The 18839-nt window shown below is 43.0% G+C and overlaps 1 long non-coding RNA gene across 1 annotated transcript; it reads left to right on the forward strand.

Annotated features, from left to right (window-relative positions):
* Window positions 1–6396: 6396 nt before the first annotated feature.
* Window positions 6397–16790, forward strand: LOC134352307 (uncharacterized). The gene is made up of 3 exons (XR_010019366.1): window positions 6397–6510; window positions 12577–12620; window positions 16689–16790. It is a non-coding gene; the product is annotated as an uncharacterized LOC134352307 (long non-coding RNA).
* Window positions 16791–18839: the final 2049 nt, after the last annotated feature.

Raw genomic sequence — 18839 nt, forward strand, 5'->3', positions numbered from 1 at the left:
ATGGGATAATTTACAATGGCCAATTAACCTACCAGCTGGTACATCTTTGGACTGTTGGAGGAAACTAGAATACCAGGAGGACACCCACGTGGTCATGGGGAGAATGTACAAACTCATTACAGACAGCAGTGGGAATAGAACCTGTGTCTCTAGTAGTGTAAAGTGTTGTGCTAACCACTACACTATTGTTCTGCATAGTGAATGTAATTGAACATATGGCACTCAGTGCGCGTAGCACAGAACTTGGACCCTCCCCCACCCTCAGTTGTTTTGACAACACATGAAGGACGGTGGACTTGGGCAATGACATGTCACGGTGTGCAGCATGTACCTGTAGTCACCTCCATAATTTTGACTGGTGTATACATGAGTTTCTTGCCTCTTTGGTTACTTATTCAAAAGCAGGGTTAAAGTTCAAAGTTCAAAATAAAATTTATTATCAGAGTGCACATATGTCTCCACATACAACTCTGAGATTCTTTTTCTGTGGGCATACCTATCAAATCTATAGAACAGTAACTGTAAACAGGATCAATGAACAACAAACTGTGCAAATGCAAATATAAATAAATAGCATGAAATAATAAGCATGAAATAACAAGATAAAAAATTCTTAAAATGAGACCATTAGTTGTGGGAACACCAGAAGTAGAATGAGTGTAGTTATCTGCTTTAGTTCAAGAGCCTGATGATTGAGGGGTAGTAACTATTTTTGAACCTGGTGGTGTGCGTACTGAGACACCTGTACCTTCTACCTGATGGCAGCAGTGAGAAAAGAACATGGCTTGGGTGGTGAAGATCTTTGATGATGGATGCTGCTTTTCTATGCCAACTTTTCATGTAGATGTATTCAATGGTTGGAAGAGGTTTATTCCTGATGCACTGGACCAAATCCACTACCTTTGTAGGTTTTTCCCCTCAAAGACAGTCCGCACACTTTCCACTACACACCTATAGAGGTTTACCAAGGTGCTCGATGGCATGCCAAACATCCGCATACTCCTGAGGAATTAGAGGCGTATTGTGCTTTCTTTGCAATTATATTTATATGACAGGTTCAAGACAGATCCTCTGAGATAGTGACACCCAGGAATTTAAAGTTACTGACCCTCTCCAACTCTGATCCTCTGATGATTACTCGCCAATGCACCTCTGGTTTCCCTCTCCTGACGTCTGCAATCACTTCCTTGGTTGTATTGACATTGAGTGAGAGGTTGTTGCTATTACACCACTCAGCCAAATTTTCAATCACTCTCTTGTATGCTGGTTCATCACCACCTTTGATACAGCTCACAACAACAGTATAATCAGCAAACTTGTACAGTATATGATGTTGGAGCTATAATTAGCCACATAGTGTGTGCCATGGGGTGCATGGCTTATTCGGATTATCACAATTCGCTTTGTCGTGATTGGTTAGTTTAGAAACTACAGCTGCTTTTCTCTTTGGTTAGCTGCTTGGTGTCCAGTTTCAAATATCCCAGGTAAAAAAATGGCAAATGGAAAGGGCCTAATCTCTCATCTTTTGTTTAAGGTAAGTGGTGCATGTGACCATTGGAAAGGTATGCTCTGCTTGCCCTTTTAGCTAAGTATGTTAGTTGAATATTAAGCTTTGCAGTTTCTGTAACTTGGGAAATATGAATGGTTGGTTAAATTTTTACTGCTTGTAAATAAATGATTAACATATTTATTTCCAGTCAGTGTTTTCTGTCTCGCTCACCAGACCTGCGAACCTGATTCAATGTTGCATTTCAATGCGACGAGCAGTGTCTGGCTTTTTGAGCAGAAATGTATTTTTTTACAAAGTTATTTAAAAGAGAGGAACCCCCGCATGAGAAGTGCCAAGTCCTGGGTTGGACAGATAATAACCATATAACCATATAACAATCACAGCACAGAAATAGGCCATCTCGGCCCTTCTAGTCCGTGCCGAACTCTTACTCTCACCTAGTCCCACCGACCTGCACTCAGCCCATAACCCTCCATTCCTTTCCTGTCCACGTAATTGTCAATAGTGTGGGTTTTGGAAGTCTTGCTAACCTGCTGATGAGTAATGGAATACCAGTAGATTAGTCAGACCAGTTATATTTTGCCACATTGTTTCCTTTCTTAAATTATTGGGTTTTCCCAGGAAAAAGATAGTCATCGGGGTGCTCTGTGGCTGTTTGCAGTACTTGTAAGGCATCGATATAAAACGATAGTGAATTTTAAGAATGAATTGGAAAATTTCATTCAGCGTTGTATTATTGTGAGAGAATCATTATTGGTGGCTCAGAGTCGGACTACAAAGTTGGAGGATAAGAATATAGAGACAGCTTGTCAGCTAATGAAGACACGGCACTTAGATGCTGCACTACCCTATTAAGCTTCGAGCCCTGATGAGGCAGGGCAATGATTCTACTGTGAGGTTGTGGAATGGGGATGTCTGGCCGTATGATGAAAATAGGAGGGGGAGGATAGCATGGACATACAGTTTAATCTTCAAAATGATTGCCCTCTTCTCTGTGTACCCGAAACAGTTTGGGCCGGGACAGTGATCACGTGCTCCTGTCTGGGGCATCAGCCTACAGCTTCTTCTTCTGGGGGGTGGGGAGGAGGATCAGGAATGTGTGGGTGGTAATACAATGGGCACCTCCGAGACAACAGAGATCTGGGAATTCTCCACTGTGGAAGTAGTGAGTTTAGGTACAGATAAATGTCTAGAGAGTCTCTGGCCCTGTGGTATTGGGGATATGGGTACCAGAGTGGTCCTATCTAACAAAGGGATAGGTGCTTTAGGAGCCTATCAACCCAACACGCAATCAATAATGATCTGAGAACACTGCTTGCTTACCCTGAACAGAGTGCATCACTACAGGTTTGAGCAATGACTACGGTTAAATTTAAGTATAATTCTCTTACTGAATGGAATTTAAAACCCCAAGCAGAATGGAGAACAGTAGATGGGGGCACAAAAGTTCAATGTCAGTAGGCTCTTATCACTGAATTGTACTGCGATAGTGGTAGCCTACCAGTGGATGTGGAATTACTTTCTGGAATGATAGGACAAGTAGTTATGCCTGGAGGGGTAGAGCTGCCTTTAATAGCACCATCTGTTGATCATCCTATAAGTACAGTGATTCTATTATTACAAGGTTTTGAGTATGTAGAAGAGGGTGTGCATAGCCAGGTACAGAAGATGGATAAGCAGATGGGGAGTGGAGGATCCCACATACCCGGTAAAGAACTGTTTTCAGCATTGCTCAAAGCTGGGATCCCTGGGGAACAGGTAAACAGGGCTCCCAACCGCACCCTCTATGCAATCTGGAGGCAGTACTGTCCAGGGAAGCAAGAAAGAGTTGAGGGGGAAGGGTCATTCTTCAAGTCCTGTCCTGATGACTGCCAGATTCCTCGCACTTTATTCAGGATTCTATACATCCACTGCTGGAGCCATCACAAATGGCTGTGCCTGACGTTCGCCAGCAGTGGGAATTGGAGGGGGGTTCGCACCTCATAGTCATAAAGAGGGGCTCATTTGACCTGCATCCCTCTTCCCTGTAAATAGAATGTAAATGATATTAATGTGGAGAAATGTGAGGTGTGGCCACACGCGTCAGTTTACGTGTGTGTGTGTGTGTGTGTGTGTGTGTGTGTGTGTGTGTGTGTGTGTGTGTATGTGAGTGTGTGTGTGCGTGTGTGTGTGTGAGAGAGAGAGAGAGAGAGAGAGAGGACTTTTCCTTTAAGAAACACTGTGAATATTGGGCCCTGCCCAATTGCTTTTTCCTTCTCCTTTGTTCTCTGATAAGTGTGCTGTTACTCTGTAAGAATTCAACTGTCTGTTTTAAGTTTTCGCAGTTCCATATGAAGCTTTAAAGAAGAGCAGTGGAGCCTGGGCTTTGTGTTTAGTGTTCTAATCTGTTACTTTGTTTCTTGTGTTTTTAAGGCAGTTAATTTGTTTCTTGTTTTTTTAAAATCTATTTTGTGTTTATTGTGCCTTAAACTGTTACTTTGTTACCTGTTGCCTCATGTAATTGGTTTCAGGGATAACTCATTTCATATTGGCCAGATGAAATTTGAACTGATGGGGTAGAAATTTGGATCTGAGATGCCCACATTCAGAGTGAATTGAGCACTTGGGGAGCAAATCTAGTAGTTCTGATAGTTTTGTGATTTCTAAATATTCAGTGAATTTGTAAGAAGACTCCTTACTACATCGTAGAAGGGATCCACTGATATCGAGCCCTTTGACAAGGAAAAGACTGTTGGGGGAAATTATCTGGCTTCTCGGGTTGTGACATTCTATTTTGGGGGAGCTGGGAGGGAGTAATCTATTCCAGCCAAACTTGACCCAGAGTATGGTAACACCCTTAAGGGAGTTGAGCCTTAATAGCCCTGGTGGTGTAAGTGCTTTAAGGGCTGGCATTTCCCTACATACCATTTGTTTAATTGGAAGGTCCTGACTCTTAAAGTGATTTCCACACAACAGAGTGTTGGTGTAGGTGTTATGTTGAGTGCAGGTACAAGGTGCAAGGTGGTTGGAAAGTGTGAGCAGGAATGGTATCCTGGGACGGCTGTGTCTATGCCAGATGGTGTTGTGAAGGTGGGCACTTGCTGGACAATGAATGGCACTTACTGGATACGTAGTCCCAAGGTCTACCTGTGATTCCCACAGTGTGGTGTGGTTGATATATGACACTGTATGTATGCCTCCCCAGTGCCTGGATGAGCACCTTGGTAAGAGGGCTATCACAAAGTAAGGATGCTTTGATTGATAGATTTTCTCAACATGGTGCGGCCAGACCATCCCGGGAACTGATTTTGATGGCCTTGGATTACCTGCTCAGAAAGGGAAGTGGCAGTTGAACTGTTACAGGTCAAGAATGTTGTAGCTATATTTCTGACGGGTCAGGTAACATCACTCATCTGATTGATTACAACCGAGAATCAATGTATCAGACCAAGCAGGGGACCAGCCCTTTAGCTATTACTCTCCAGGGGAAGTATGCCAGCCTTTTGGGGCCCAGGGAGGCTGGTGGACTACCGTAATAAACACTGGGAATCGACTATTGGCTTTAGAGTACAGGATATTGCACTTCTGTGTTTTAAATGTAACTTAAAGAGACCCTGAGAGTCATACTAGTCTGAGGATTGGATCATCATATTTGTAACTTTCAAGGGGTGGGGTGTCCTGTGAGATGGGGTGTGGCTTTTTCTGATTATTGAAAGTTGCTTCCATCGTGATTGGTTAGTTTAGAAACTACAGCTGCTTTTTCCATTAGTCATCTGCCTGGTGTCCAGTTTCAAATATCCCAGGTATAAAATAGAAGGGGCTTGATCTCTCTTCCTTTGTTTAAGGCAAGTGGTGCATGTAACCATTGGGATGGTATGCTCTGCACACACTTTTAACTAAATATGTTTGTTGAATATTCAGTTTTGTAGTTTCTGTGACCTGGGGAACATTAATGCTTGGCCGAATTTTTACTGCTTGTAAATAAATGATTAACATATTTCTTCACAGCCAGTGTTTTCTTTCTCACTCGTCAGACCCCTGAACCTGATTCAATGTTACACAGTCACAGGTGCAGAGCGAGTAGAGCAGGGGGCTAAGCGTGCATCCCCGCAGTGCTCCTGTGCTGATGGAGATTGTGAAGGAGATGTATTTGTCAATACCAACTGACTGGGATCTACAAGTGAGGAATTCCAGGATCCAATTGCCCAAGGGGGTATTGAGGCCCAGATCTTGGAGATTACTGATTGGTTTTGAGGGAATGATGCAGCTTGCCTGTGCGAGTACACATGTCCACTGAACATTTTGGCAAACACTCATCTCCTGTCTCACTGCCAATCACCAATCACATTCCCAAGTCTAATAATTTACCTCACCCCACCAGGCTTACAACCACAACTTCTCAAATCTCCATTTCAAAAAAATGCTAAGTATGTGGAAATGACACACCCAGAAAATTCCCTTTTTTAAAAAACTCCCTTCTGTAAAGTGTTATAGGGCTATTTAAACAAAAAAAACCGCACCACCTTGAACATTTCTTACTCCAAGCAGTTAACCTGATTAACCATTCTGTTTAGCACCCTCCACCAACACCACACTGTATTTATAAGCTCGGTTACTGCACTGTAAACACTTTAAAACATTCTTATAATACTGCTTACATTGTAAATGCATGCTGTTGTTTATGTATTTATGCACATTGTATTTCATATTCGTACTTCTAACCTTATTTTTATATAATTCTTTATTCTTTATACCTGTTGAATGTTGTTTTTATTGCATGTCATGCCAACACACACCTCAGTAAATTGTGTGTGGTTCCTCTTTGGGCATGGTGACACGTCAGGTAGCAATCTTGCTGGTTCTTTAGCATTTGCTTGTCTTTTACAGGGCCGACTTGCTAGCCCGATGCTCAACCCGGCACGATGGAGAGCGTGCGAGGAGCCGACCGGGTGAACCCAGGACCATTCGTCTCAAAGTCCGGTGCGGATACCAGTACATCAACGACCAGTTTATGTGTAAAGGTATGTGGCAAACAAAGTAGATCCTTGATGCTCCTCCCACTTCTAAAATTGTTCTCTCACTGCCTCACTGACTGTAAATTCATCCCATCAGCCAACAAACGATCGTCCACCCATGACCCTTCTCTTCACATATCAAGCAACAGGAACCCCTGTTGCCAAAGACTCCTGTGACCGTTGGGACACAACCCCAATTTCCTTTGTGTTCTCGGCAAAGTGAGATCCTTGAATGTACAGAAACTGTTCAATATCATTGTGATGCTGCGGGCTTACACACTACTGAATTTCCACTGGTAATTCCAAAAGCAAACGAACATCTTTTCATCTGCTGTGAGCATGTGCTCCTTCTTTACTTACTGCCCATTATGCCACTGGCATTTAGGGCAGCAATGAAGGTCCTCCATCTCTCTCTGGCCTTGGCCACTCAGATGCAGAAGGATTCTTCACTGCTGTTTCTCTATATGGTTTGTTTTGCCAGTCAGGGTTGTTGGCCCTGAGCTAAGCCCCTGATCATGGAGGACTGGTGGACCACTTTACCCTTTGATCCGTTTGGCATGGGTGAGTCTACCAAGAGCCAAAGTATAAAGCCCTGACTCCAGTCGACATTGTTCTCCAGGTAATTGAGCCATGCAAGCCTCCAAACCCAACGACAAGGTTGTGGCACTCTTCGAGGAGAGAATATCCTCCGACACAACCATAGTGGCTCTGCCTGGTTTCTAGACACCAGAAGATTTAATACTGTAGCCATAATTTATCATATTATGTTTTGTAGAAAGAAGCTACTCATTGACTTTTAAGCATATGAAAGTCTTTTTAAGCAACACACATAAAAGTTGCTGGTGAACACAGCAGGCCAGGCAGCATCTCTAGGAAGAGGTACGGTCGACGTTTCGGGCCGAGACGTCGACTGTACCTTTTCCTAGAGATGCTGCCTGGCCTGCTGCGTTTACCAGCAACTTTTATGTGTGTTGCTTGAAATTCCAGCATCTGCAGATTTCCTCGTGTTAAAGTCTTTTTAATACTTGTTCTGATTATTTCAATTTTGCTGCATTGTGAATGCGAGAGGCAATTCTTAGAAATTATTGAGATGTGAAATTCTAACCGGTAGCAAGGGGATGGAGGAAGTGGAGGTGTAGAGTACTACTGGGATTAAAATATCACAGATGCTGGAAATCTGAAGTAAAAACTGGAGACGTTGGAAAAACTCAGCATATGAGGCAATATCTGTGAAGAAAGGCTTATTATTCTGATGAAAGACCAGTGTCCTGCATTCTGCTTCTCTTACTCTTATAAGAAGAGTCAAACAGACCTATAAAGACTTCAATTTGCAATTGTGTTGTTATCTCTTCCAACCAATGATGACGAACAGATGGAAAATTTGACCTAAATTTCTTGAAATCCCTGAAAATATCAAATCAATATTTGTATTGTTCTGTTACTTACATTCGCTGAGAACAGATATAATATCTGACAATCAGATATAATTTTGAGAAATATGTTTTATTGTTTTATGATGAATATAGCATGTACTTCCTCTGTTTAATCTGTAAATCAATAGCCATTAGTTTTCTGGTAATGCATACATATATTAGCATTATGATGTGTTTCTAGTTTCTGGGTGCTCCTAGTTTGGGCGATTTTAAATCGGGGCCATCTGCAGATAACGAACACTGAGCTGAACTGAACATGCTTAGATTCTTTCGTTTTTGTGTTTCATATTCTGTGCTTCTCGCTCATTTTTTTGTCGCCATTTGCGTGATTTGATTTTGTTTGCTTGTGTCGGGGGGTGGTGGGGGGGGGAATTAGGTTTGACGTTTATTGTTTGAACAGTTCCGTGGTTCTCTTCATTTCGTGGTTGTCTCTGGAGAAGGCGGGTCTCAGAGTTGTACCCTGCATACATACTTTGATAATAAATGTATTCTGAATCTTTGAATATTATTAGAATGGCTGTCCATTGTGTCCTACAATGACAGGAAACCTATGCGAGAGAGTCTAGTGCCGTTGCACTAGACAGTTTGACTTTCTCAATCTCAGAAGTCTGTGTCCAGTGGTACAAACAAGCATTAGAACTGTGGTCTTCCTTGGCTGCAGTGGATAACCATGACATCTTCTGTGCTTATCATGCCCTTCGCTCTCCTCGAGTGTTGCAGTACTGCCTTTCTAGCAGTTGGATCTCACCATAGATCTCATCCACCCAGTCCGCCACTTTGCATGCTGGGACAGGCATGTCCCTATCTCATCGGGGTATGAGGCCCACTGGCTAACCTCACCTGATTTAGCCCACCTGTCGAAACGGTGTACTGATGTGTGGCCGCTATCGCATACAAACAGCTACTTGGAGCCACAAGTGAGAGCTAAGTGTCCAGTGGGGTTCAAAGGTGAATGAGATGCCCCAGAATGGACATAACAAGCCCATTCACCAGAGGTGCCACCCCTCCCTGGATACCCCATACACCTCATATAAGATACTGAAGCAACACACACAAAATGCTGGAGGAACTCAGCAGGTCAGGCAGCATCTATGGAAAAGAGTAAATAGTGGACATTTTGGGCCAGAAGGAAGGGGGGAAGATGTCTGAATAAAAAGGTGGGGGGAGGGGAAAGAAGCTAGCTGGATAGTAATAGGTGAAGCCAGGTGGGTGGGAAAGGTCAAGGGCTGGAGAAGGAAGGATCTGATAAGAGAGGCAGAGGAATGAAAGGTGGGGAGTAGCATTGCTTGTTAGGGAAAATATTACAGCAGTGCTCAGGCAAGACAGATTAGAGGGCTTGTCTACTGAGTCCTTATGGGTGGAGCTGAGAAACAGGAAAGGTATGGCCACATTAGTGGGATTGTATTACAGACCACCCAATAGTCAACGAGACTTGGAAGAGCAAATCTGCAGAGAGATAGCAGGCAACTGCAGGAAACATAAAGTTGTGGTGGTAGGGGATTTTAATTTTCCATACATTGATTGGGACTCCCATGCTGTTAGGGGTCTAGATGGTTTAGAGTTTGTAAAATGTGTTCAGGAAAGTTTTCTAAATCAGTATATAGAGGGACCAACTAGAGGGGATGCAATATTGGATCTCCTGTTAGGAAACGAATTAGGGCAAGTGACAGAGTCTGTGTAGGGGAGCACTTTGGTTCCAGTGATCATAACACCATTAGTTTCAATTTGATCATGGACAAGGATAGATCTGGTCCTAGGGTTGAGGTTCTGAACTGGAAGAAGGCCAAATTTGAAGAAATGAGAAAGGATCTAAAAAGCGTGGACTGGGACAGGTTGTGATTGGTAGGTGGGAAGCCTTCAAAGGGGAAATTTTGAGAGTGCAGAGTTTGTATGTTCCTGTCAGGATTAAAGGCAAATTGAATAGGAATAACGAACCTTGGTTCTCAAGGGATATTGCAACTCTGATAAAGAAGAAGAGGGAGTTGTATGAAATGTATAGGAAACAGGGGGTAAATCAGGTGCTTGAGGAGTATCAGAAGTGCAAGAAAACACTTAAGAAAGAAATCAGGAGAGCAAAAAGAAGACATGAGGTTGCCTTGGCAGTCAAAGTGAAGGATAATCCAAAGAGCTTTTACAAGTATATTAAGAGCAAAAGGATTGTAAGGGGGAAAATTGGTCCTCTTGAAGATCAGAGTGGTCGGCTTTGTGCGGAACCAAAGGAAATGCGGGAGATCTTAAATAGGTTTTTTGCGTCTGTATTTACTAAGGAAGCTGGCATGAAATCTATGGAATTGAGGGAATCAAGTAGTGAGACCATGGAAACTGTACAGATTGAAAAGGAGGAGGTGCTTGCTGTCTTGAGGAAAATTAAAGTGGATAAATCCCCGGGACCTGACAGAGTGTTCCCTCGGACCTTGAAGGAGACTAGTGTTGAAATTGCGGGGGCCCTGGCAGAAATATTTAAAATGTCGCTGTCTACGGGTGAAGTGCCGGAGGATTGGAGAGTGGCTCATGTTGTTCCGTTGTTTAAAAAAGGATCGAAAAGTAATCCGGGAAATTATAGGCCGGTGAGTTTAACGTCAGTAGTAGGTAAGTTATTGGAGGGAGTACTAAGAGACAGAATCTACAAGTATTTGGATAGACAGGGGCTTATTAGGGAGAGTCAACATGGCTTTGTGCGTGGTAGGTCATGTTTGACCAATCTGTTGGAGTTTTTCGAGGAGGTTACCAGGAAAGTGGATGAAGGGAAGGCAGTGGATACTGTCTACATGGACTTCAGTAAGGCCTTTGACAAGGTCCCGCATGGGAGGTTAGTTAGGAAAATTCAGTCACTAGGTATACATGGAGAGGTGGTAAATTGGATTAGACATTGGCTCGATGGAAGAAGCCAGAGGGTGGTGGTAGAGAATTGCTTCTCTGAGTGGAGGCCTGTGACTAGTGGTGTGCCACAGGGATCAGTGCTGGGTCCATTGTTATTTGTCATCTATATCAATGATCTGGATGATAATGTGGTAAATTGGATCAGCAAGTTTGCTGATGATACAAAGATTGGAGGTGTAGTAGACAGTGAGGAAGGTTTTCAGAGCCTGCAGAGGGACTTGGACCAGCTGGAAAAATGGGCTGGAAAATGGCAGATGGAGTTTAATACTGACAAGTGTGAGGTATTGCACATTGGAAGGACAAACCAACATAGAGCATACAGGGTTAATGGTAAGGCACTGAGGAGTGCAGTGGAACAGAGGAATCTGGGAATACAGATACAAAATTCCCTAGAAGTGTCATCACAGGTAGATAGGGTCGTAAAGAGAGCTTTTGGTACATTGGCCTTTATTAATCGAAGTATTGAGTATAAGAGCTGGAATGTTATGATGAGGTTGTATAAGGCATTGGTGAGGCCGAATCTGGAGTATTGTGTTCAGTTTTGGTCGCCAAATTACAGGAAGGATATAAATAAGGTTGAAAGAGTGCAGAGAAGGTTTACAAGGATGTTGCCGGGACTTGAGAAACTCAGTTACAGAGAAAGGTTGAATAGGTTAGGACTTTATTCCCTGGAGCGTAGAAGAATGAGGGGAGATTTGATAGAGGTATATAAAATTATGATGGGTATAGATAGAGTGAATGCAAGCAGGCTTTTTCCACTGAGGCAAGGGGAGAAAAAAACCAGAGGATATGGGTTAAGAGTGAGGGGGGAAAAGTTTAAAGGGAAAATTAGGGGGGGCTTCTTCACACAGAGAGTGGTGGGAGTATGGAATGAGCTGTCAGACAAGGTGGTAAATGTGGGTTCTTTTTTAACATTTAAGAATAAATTGGACAGATACATGGATGGGAGGTGTATGGAGGGATATGGTCCGTGTACAGGTCAGTGGGACTGGGCAGAAAATGGTTCGGCACAGCCAAGAAGGCACAAAGGGCCTGTTTCTGTGCTGTAGTTTCTATGGTTCTATGGTTCTATAGTGGACCATAGGAGAAAGGAAGAATGGAAGGAGGAGGGGACGTAGGGAGAAGTAGTAGGCAGGTGACAAAAAATGAAAGATTAGAGGAAGGGGGCAAGGATACAGAATACTATATATATATATATATATATATATATATATATGTGTGTGTGTATATATATATATAGTATAAACTCAGATTTTTGTTTGTGCATTAATATGAACTCAGTGGCTATTTTATTTTAAATATACACTGAGTATATTTAAATGATATACATTTACATTTGACTGGAACGTAATTAACTCAACACGGATCTTGACTACTAAACATTGCATGAGGCATACAATCACTCTAATTTTTACTCATTACTATTATATGGGTGCTTGCTAGCAAGATTTATTACCAAACCTGATTTCCTTGAACCAAGTTGTTTGCTCGGTTCCTTGACAAGGCAGTCAAGCCCACAACTGTGAGCACATCAAGACCATACTTTTAAGGACAATGGATTTCCTTTCTAAAATAACATCAGATGAAACACAAACAACAGGAATTCTGCAGATGCTGGAAATTCAAGCAACATACATCAAAGTTGCGTTCACCAGCAACATTGATGTATGTTGATCAGATGAAACAGGTGTTTTTTTTAACAGCAGGTTAATCAATTCATTGTCACCTCAACTGAAACTAATCTTTCTTTTTATTACAGATGTTATTAATTAATGAGCTGAATTTACATACCCAGCTGCTGTGGTGAGTGTTGAATGTATGTCTCCAGATCATTGGTTCAAACATTTGGTGGGTCTGTCCTCCCCACTAACTTCCCTGCAGACACTTATCCCTGCAAACAGCCGGGGTGCCACACCTGCTCATATACCTCCTTCCTCACTGTTATTCAGGGCCTGAAACAGCCCTTCCAGATGAGGCAACACTTCACCTGCGAATCTGCTGGGGTTGGTGCGATTGAGTCCGGTGCTCCCAATGAGGCATCCTCTACATTGTTGAGACCCACTGTAAGTTGGGGAGGGACCGCTTTGCCGAGTTCCTCCACACCATCCGTCACAGGTGGTACTTCCCGGTGGCCAAACATTTTAATTCCAATTCCCATTCCTGTTTTGATGAGTTGGTCGACTGCTTCCAAATGTGCTGAGATCAGGCCACCCACCTTATATTCCATAGCAGTACTCTCTAACCTGATGCCATGAATATCGATTTCTTAGGGATCTTTTCTGGGACCCCTTTTCTTCATGATTTTTATAAATGACCTGGATGAAGAAGGGGAGGGATAGGTTAGTAGATCTGCAGATGACACAAAGGTTGGGGGTGTTGTGGATAGTGTGGAGGGCTGTCAGAGGTTACAATGGGACATTGATAGGGTGCAAAACTGGGCTGAGAAGTGGCAGGTGGAGTTCAACCCAGATAAGTGTGAGGTGGTTCATTTTGGTAGGTCAGATATGATGGCAGAATATAGTATTAATAATAAGACTCTTGGCAGTGTGGAGGATCAGAGGGATCTTGGGGTCTGAGTCCACAGGACACTCAAAGCTGCTGCGCAGGTTGACTCTGTGGTTAAGAAGGCATACGGTGCATTGACCTTCATCAACCGTGGGATTGAGTTTAAGAGCTGAGAGGTAATATTACAGCTATATAGGACCCTGGTCAGACCCCACTTGGAGTATTGAGCTCAGTTCTGGTCATTGCACTGCAGGAAGGTTGTGGAAATTATAGAAAGGGTGCAGAGAAGATTTACAAGGATATTGCCTGGGTTGGGGAGCATGACTTATGAAAATAGGTTGAGTGAACTCGGCCTTTTCTCCTTGGAGTGACGGAGGATGGGAGGTGATCTGTTAGAGGTGTATAAGATGATGAGAGGCATTGATCATGTGGATAGTCAGAAGCTTTTTCCCAGGGCTGAAATGGCTAGCATGAGAGGGCACAGTTTTAAGATGCTTGGAAAAAGGTACAGAGGAGATGCCAAGTTTTTTTACTCAAAGAGTGGTGAGTGCGTAGAATGGGCTGCTGGCAACGGTGGTGGAGGTGGATATGATAGGGTCTTTTAAGAGACTCCTGGATAGGTACATGGAGCTTAGAAAAACAGAGGGCTATGTGTAATCCCAGGTAAGTTCTAAAATAAGTACATGTTCGGCACAGTGTTGTGGGCCGAAGGGCCTGCATTGTGCTGTAGGTTTTCTATGTTTCTGTGTTTCCTTCTGGTAAACAAAGAGTGTAGAAGACAAACTGTACAAATACAAAAAGAAAGAAATAATAAAAATAAGTGAACAAACAATAAGAATCGAGAACATGAGATGAAGTGTCCCTGAGAGTGAGTCCATTGGTTGTGGGGACATTTCAATGCTGGGGTAAGTGAAGTTGAGTGCAGTTATCCCCTTTGGTTCAAGAGCCTGGTAGTTGAGGGGTAATAATTGCTCCTGAACCTAGTGATGTGAGTCCTGAGGCTTCTGTATTTTCGTCCTGATGACAGCAGCAGGAAATGAGTATGACCTGGGTAGTTGGGGCCCTAGTGATGAATGCTGCTTTCCTGCGTCAATACTTCATGTAGATAAGGAGGCACTGAGGCCAGGATCTTGAAGTTTGGAATCCGTCGTAACAAGAGAGCACACCTTTATGAAACTGTGAATTTAGACCATAAGACCAAAAGGTATGGGAACAGAATTAGACTATATGGCCTATCAAGTCTGCTTCACCATTTCATCATGGCTGATCCATTTTCCCTCTCAGCCTCAGTTCCTGCCCTCTCCCTGTATCCCTTCATGCCCTGATGAATCATGAACCGATCAACCTCTGCCTTAAATATACCCAATAACATGGCTTCTACAGCTGCTGTGGCAATGAATTCCACAGATTCACCACTCTCTGGCAAAAGAAATACCCCCTAATATCCATTCTAAAGGAACACTCCTCTATTCTGAGGCTGTGTCCTCTGGTCTTAGACTCTCCCATCATAGGAAGCATTGTATTCATATCCACTCGATTGAGATCTCCAACATTTGTTTGGATTTCCGTGATTGTTCAATTACCCAATGTATAAGACCATAAGACATAGGAGCAGAATTAGGCCATTCAGCCTATCGAGTCTGTCATTCCATCGTGACTGATCCTGGATCCCACTCATCCCCATGCACCTGCCTTCTAGCCATATCCTTTAATGCCCTGAGCATTCAGGAAACTTCTGCTTTAAATATACGCACAGAATTGGCCTCCAAAGCAGTCTGTGGCAGAGCATTCCACAGATTCGCTACTCTCTGGCTAAAAAAATTCCTCTTTACCTCTGTTCTATAAGGTTGCCCTTCAATTTTGAGGTCGTGCCCCCTAGTTCTAGATACCCCCACCATAGGAAACATCCTCCCCATATTCACCTTATCTAGTTCTTTCAATATTCGGTAGGTTCAATGAAATCCCCATGCATTCTTCTAAATTCCAGTGAGTACAGGCCCAAAGCAGCCAAATGCTTCATTCCCGGAATTATCCTTGTGAACCTCCTCTGGACTCTCTCCAATGACAACACCTTCTTTCTGAGATAAGGGGCCTAAAAATGTTGACAACACTCCAAGTGTGGCCTGACTAGTGTCTTATAAATCCTCCGTATTATCTCCTTGCTTTTATATTCTATTCCCCTTGAAATAAACGTCAACATCGCATGTGCCTTCTTTACCACAGACTCAACTTGTAATTAGCCTTCTGGGAGTTTTGGAAGAGAACTCCTAAATCCCTCTGCACCTCTGATATTTGAACCTTCTCCCTGATTAGATAATAGTCTGCACTATTGTTCGTTTTACCAAAATCTATAATCATACATTTCACAACACTGTATACCATCTATAATTTTTTTCTCCATTCCTTCAATTTGTCCAAGTCCTGCTGGAATCACATTGCTTCCTCAACACTACCTACCCCTCCACCTATTGTCATATCAAGTGCAAAATTTGCCAAAGGCCATCAATTCCACGGTCTAAATCATTAACAAAAAATGTGAAAAGCAGCGGTCCCAATACTCACCCGTGAGGAACATCACAATTCACCGGCAGCCAATCAGAAAAAGGCCCCCTTTATTCCCACTCCCTGCCTCCTGCCTCTCAGCCATTCTGCTATCCATGCCAGTATCTATCCTGTAACACCATAGGAATTTATCTTGTTAAGCAGCTTCATGTGTGGCACCTTATCAAATGCCTTCTGAAAATCCAAGTAAGTGACATCCACTGCCTGTCTTTTGTCCACCCTCCTTGTTACTTCCTCGAAGAACTCTAACAGATTTGTCAGGCAAGATTTCCCTTTACAGAAACCATGCTAACTTTGACTTATTTTATCATTAGTCTCCAAGTACCCCGAAACCTCATCCTTAATAATAGACTCCAACACTTTCCCAACCACTGAGGTTAAGCCAACTGGCCTATAATTTCCTTTCTTTTGCCTTCCTCCCTTCTTAAAGAGAGGAGAGAAGTTTGCAATTTCCTGGTCCTCCGAGACCATGCTAGAATCAAGTGATTCTTGAAAGATCATGACCAATGCATCCATTATCTCTTCAGCAACCACTCTCAAGACTGCAATTTAGTCCATCTGGTCCAGGTGACTTATCCATTTTCAGACCTTTGAGTTTGCTTAGCACTTTCTCCTTTGTAATAGCAATGGCACTCACTCCTGCTCCCTCACACTCACAGACCTCTGGTACACAGCTAATGTGTTCCACAGTGAGGACTGAGGCACAGTACTCATTGAGTTCATCTGTCATTTATTTGTCCCCCATTACTACCTCACCAGCATAATTTTCCAGTGTCCAATATGAACTCTCACCTCCCTTTCGAGAATCTCCGGAGGGAAGGCCCAAAAATCCTCGGCTTTGCCGCTGGCAGCCAGGGCTGGGGTCGAAGCGTTCGGATAGAAATGGTGCTCGGTACTCGGTGTCGGAGGGCTGGTCGGAGCTCGAAGTTTTCGGATGACTCAGAGTCGGACTGTGGTCGGGTATGGCAGGGAGAGTTTTCTTCCTTCTCCCGTCTGCGTGAGATGTGGGACTTTCGAGAGACTTTGAACTTTTTACCGTGCTAATGGCCTGTTCTTCATCAAGTTACAGTATTGCTTGCACTGTTGTAACTATATGTTATAATTATGTAGTTTTTGTCAGTTTTTCAGTCTTCGTCTGTCCTGTGTTTCTGTGATATCGCACCAGAGGAATATTGTATCATTTCTTAATGCATGCATTATCAATAAACCAAATTACCAATATGACAATAAAAGAGGACTGCGCGACCTCATAACCTAATCTAATCTTTTACTCTTTATATGACCACCCCAACAAGTCTAGTAAACTTATCCACAAAAATATTGGTCCCCCTTGGATTCAAGTGCAACCCATCCCTCTTGTACAGGTCACACATGCCCCAGAAGAGGTCCCAATTATCCAGAAATCTGAATCCCTGCACCCTGCTCCAGCTCTTCAGCCAAGCGTTATCTGCTCATTCTATTCCTATCCTCGATGTTGCATGGCACAGGCAGGAATCTCAAGGTACCAGCTTCCTTCCTACCTCCCTGTGTCCTGTTTTCAGAAGCTCCTCCCTTTTTCTACCTATGTCATTGTACCAATATGTATCATGACTTCTGGCTGCTCACCCTCCCTTTTCAGGATATTGTGGAGGCGTTTAGAAACATCGCAGACTCTGGCACATCAGAGGCAAACTACCATCCACGTTTCTTTGTCGCATCCACAGCATCATCCATCTATCCCTCTAAATATAGAGTCCACTGTTACTGCTGCCATCTTCTTCAGTTCCCTACCCCTCCGAGCCATTGGGCCAGACTCAGTGCCAGGGGCCCCGTAGTTCAACAGCATCTGAAAGTTAAGAGCTTCTACAGTATATCCAGATAAGATGTCACTGAATTTATATGGCAAGCAGAACTCCTGAAAATGCCTTATTGTGAATACCAAATAAAATTATTTTGTTAATCAGAGAGGGCATAGTGGAAGGAAATTAATATTCAGACAAAATCTGAACATGAAAGATGTTGTTATTTATGAAACTGGAATGGTGGCATTTTACTGAAATAATGGGATTACTCAAGCTTGATTAGTCTCCAACAGAAGAAAGGGCATACAACAAATCTTGAAACCAGAGATACATTAATTATAAAGAAACATATCTAGTTGCTGCCTGAATTATATTTATTGAGTGATAATTTAGTCCAAAGAAAAAGTCTTTTCCAATAAATTCTATGAGTTCAAGCATACCCATTTAAATCGAGGATGGTTTGATTTATTCTGGCATCATATAGCTCCTTACACAATAATGACTGGTGCCAATGGAGCGTTTTTCACTTTTCCATCATATTCTAGACTCCCGTTACATTAGCTACATCAGAAATACATTTACTTTTGAAGAACTGTGGTGTAGATGTACACCCAGTAGCCACTTAATTAGGTTCAGATCATCATCATTATGTGCCTTGTCATAAGATGTTGGTGATCATGGTCTTCCACCTGCCTTTAATCTGAAGAGTTCTATATCACCATGGTTAAGATTTTTACAGCGATGCTGTAGGTTTTTCATTTCTGTAAGAGCAGTCTGTTCTGCTTTTAGCATGTTTGGGTTTGAGCTAAAGACAAAGGGCTATGTTGTTCAACTTAGGAATGTTTGGTCAGCCAGTCAGGATGGAGAAGGTTCTAGAGAATGAGGGGCAGAGAGGATTTGTGAAGGACAGTGGTGTGGGTCACAGTTTTTTTTTGAAGGGAGCTGGGAGAATGCAGGAGGGAAGGTGGCTGAGGATGCTGCCCCTTTTGCACAAGGTGCTTTGTGGAGATGAGTAACTTCAAGAAGGAAGGACTAATACTCCCATGGGGGAGCCCATTTGTTCAAGATGGATTTCAAGCAACATTCGGAAGGTTGTGTGTGCTTTCACGGAGACCTTGGGTCCAATGTATGAGTGAAAGACAATTTCAAGATGAGCTCCAACTTATGTGCACGT

Source organism: Mobula hypostoma, chromosome 9, assembly GCF_963921235.1.
Source record: "Mobula hypostoma chromosome 9, sMobHyp1.1, whole genome shotgun sequence".
Taxonomy (NCBI): Eukaryota; Metazoa; Chordata; class Chondrichthyes; order Myliobatiformes; family Myliobatidae; genus Mobula; species Mobula hypostoma.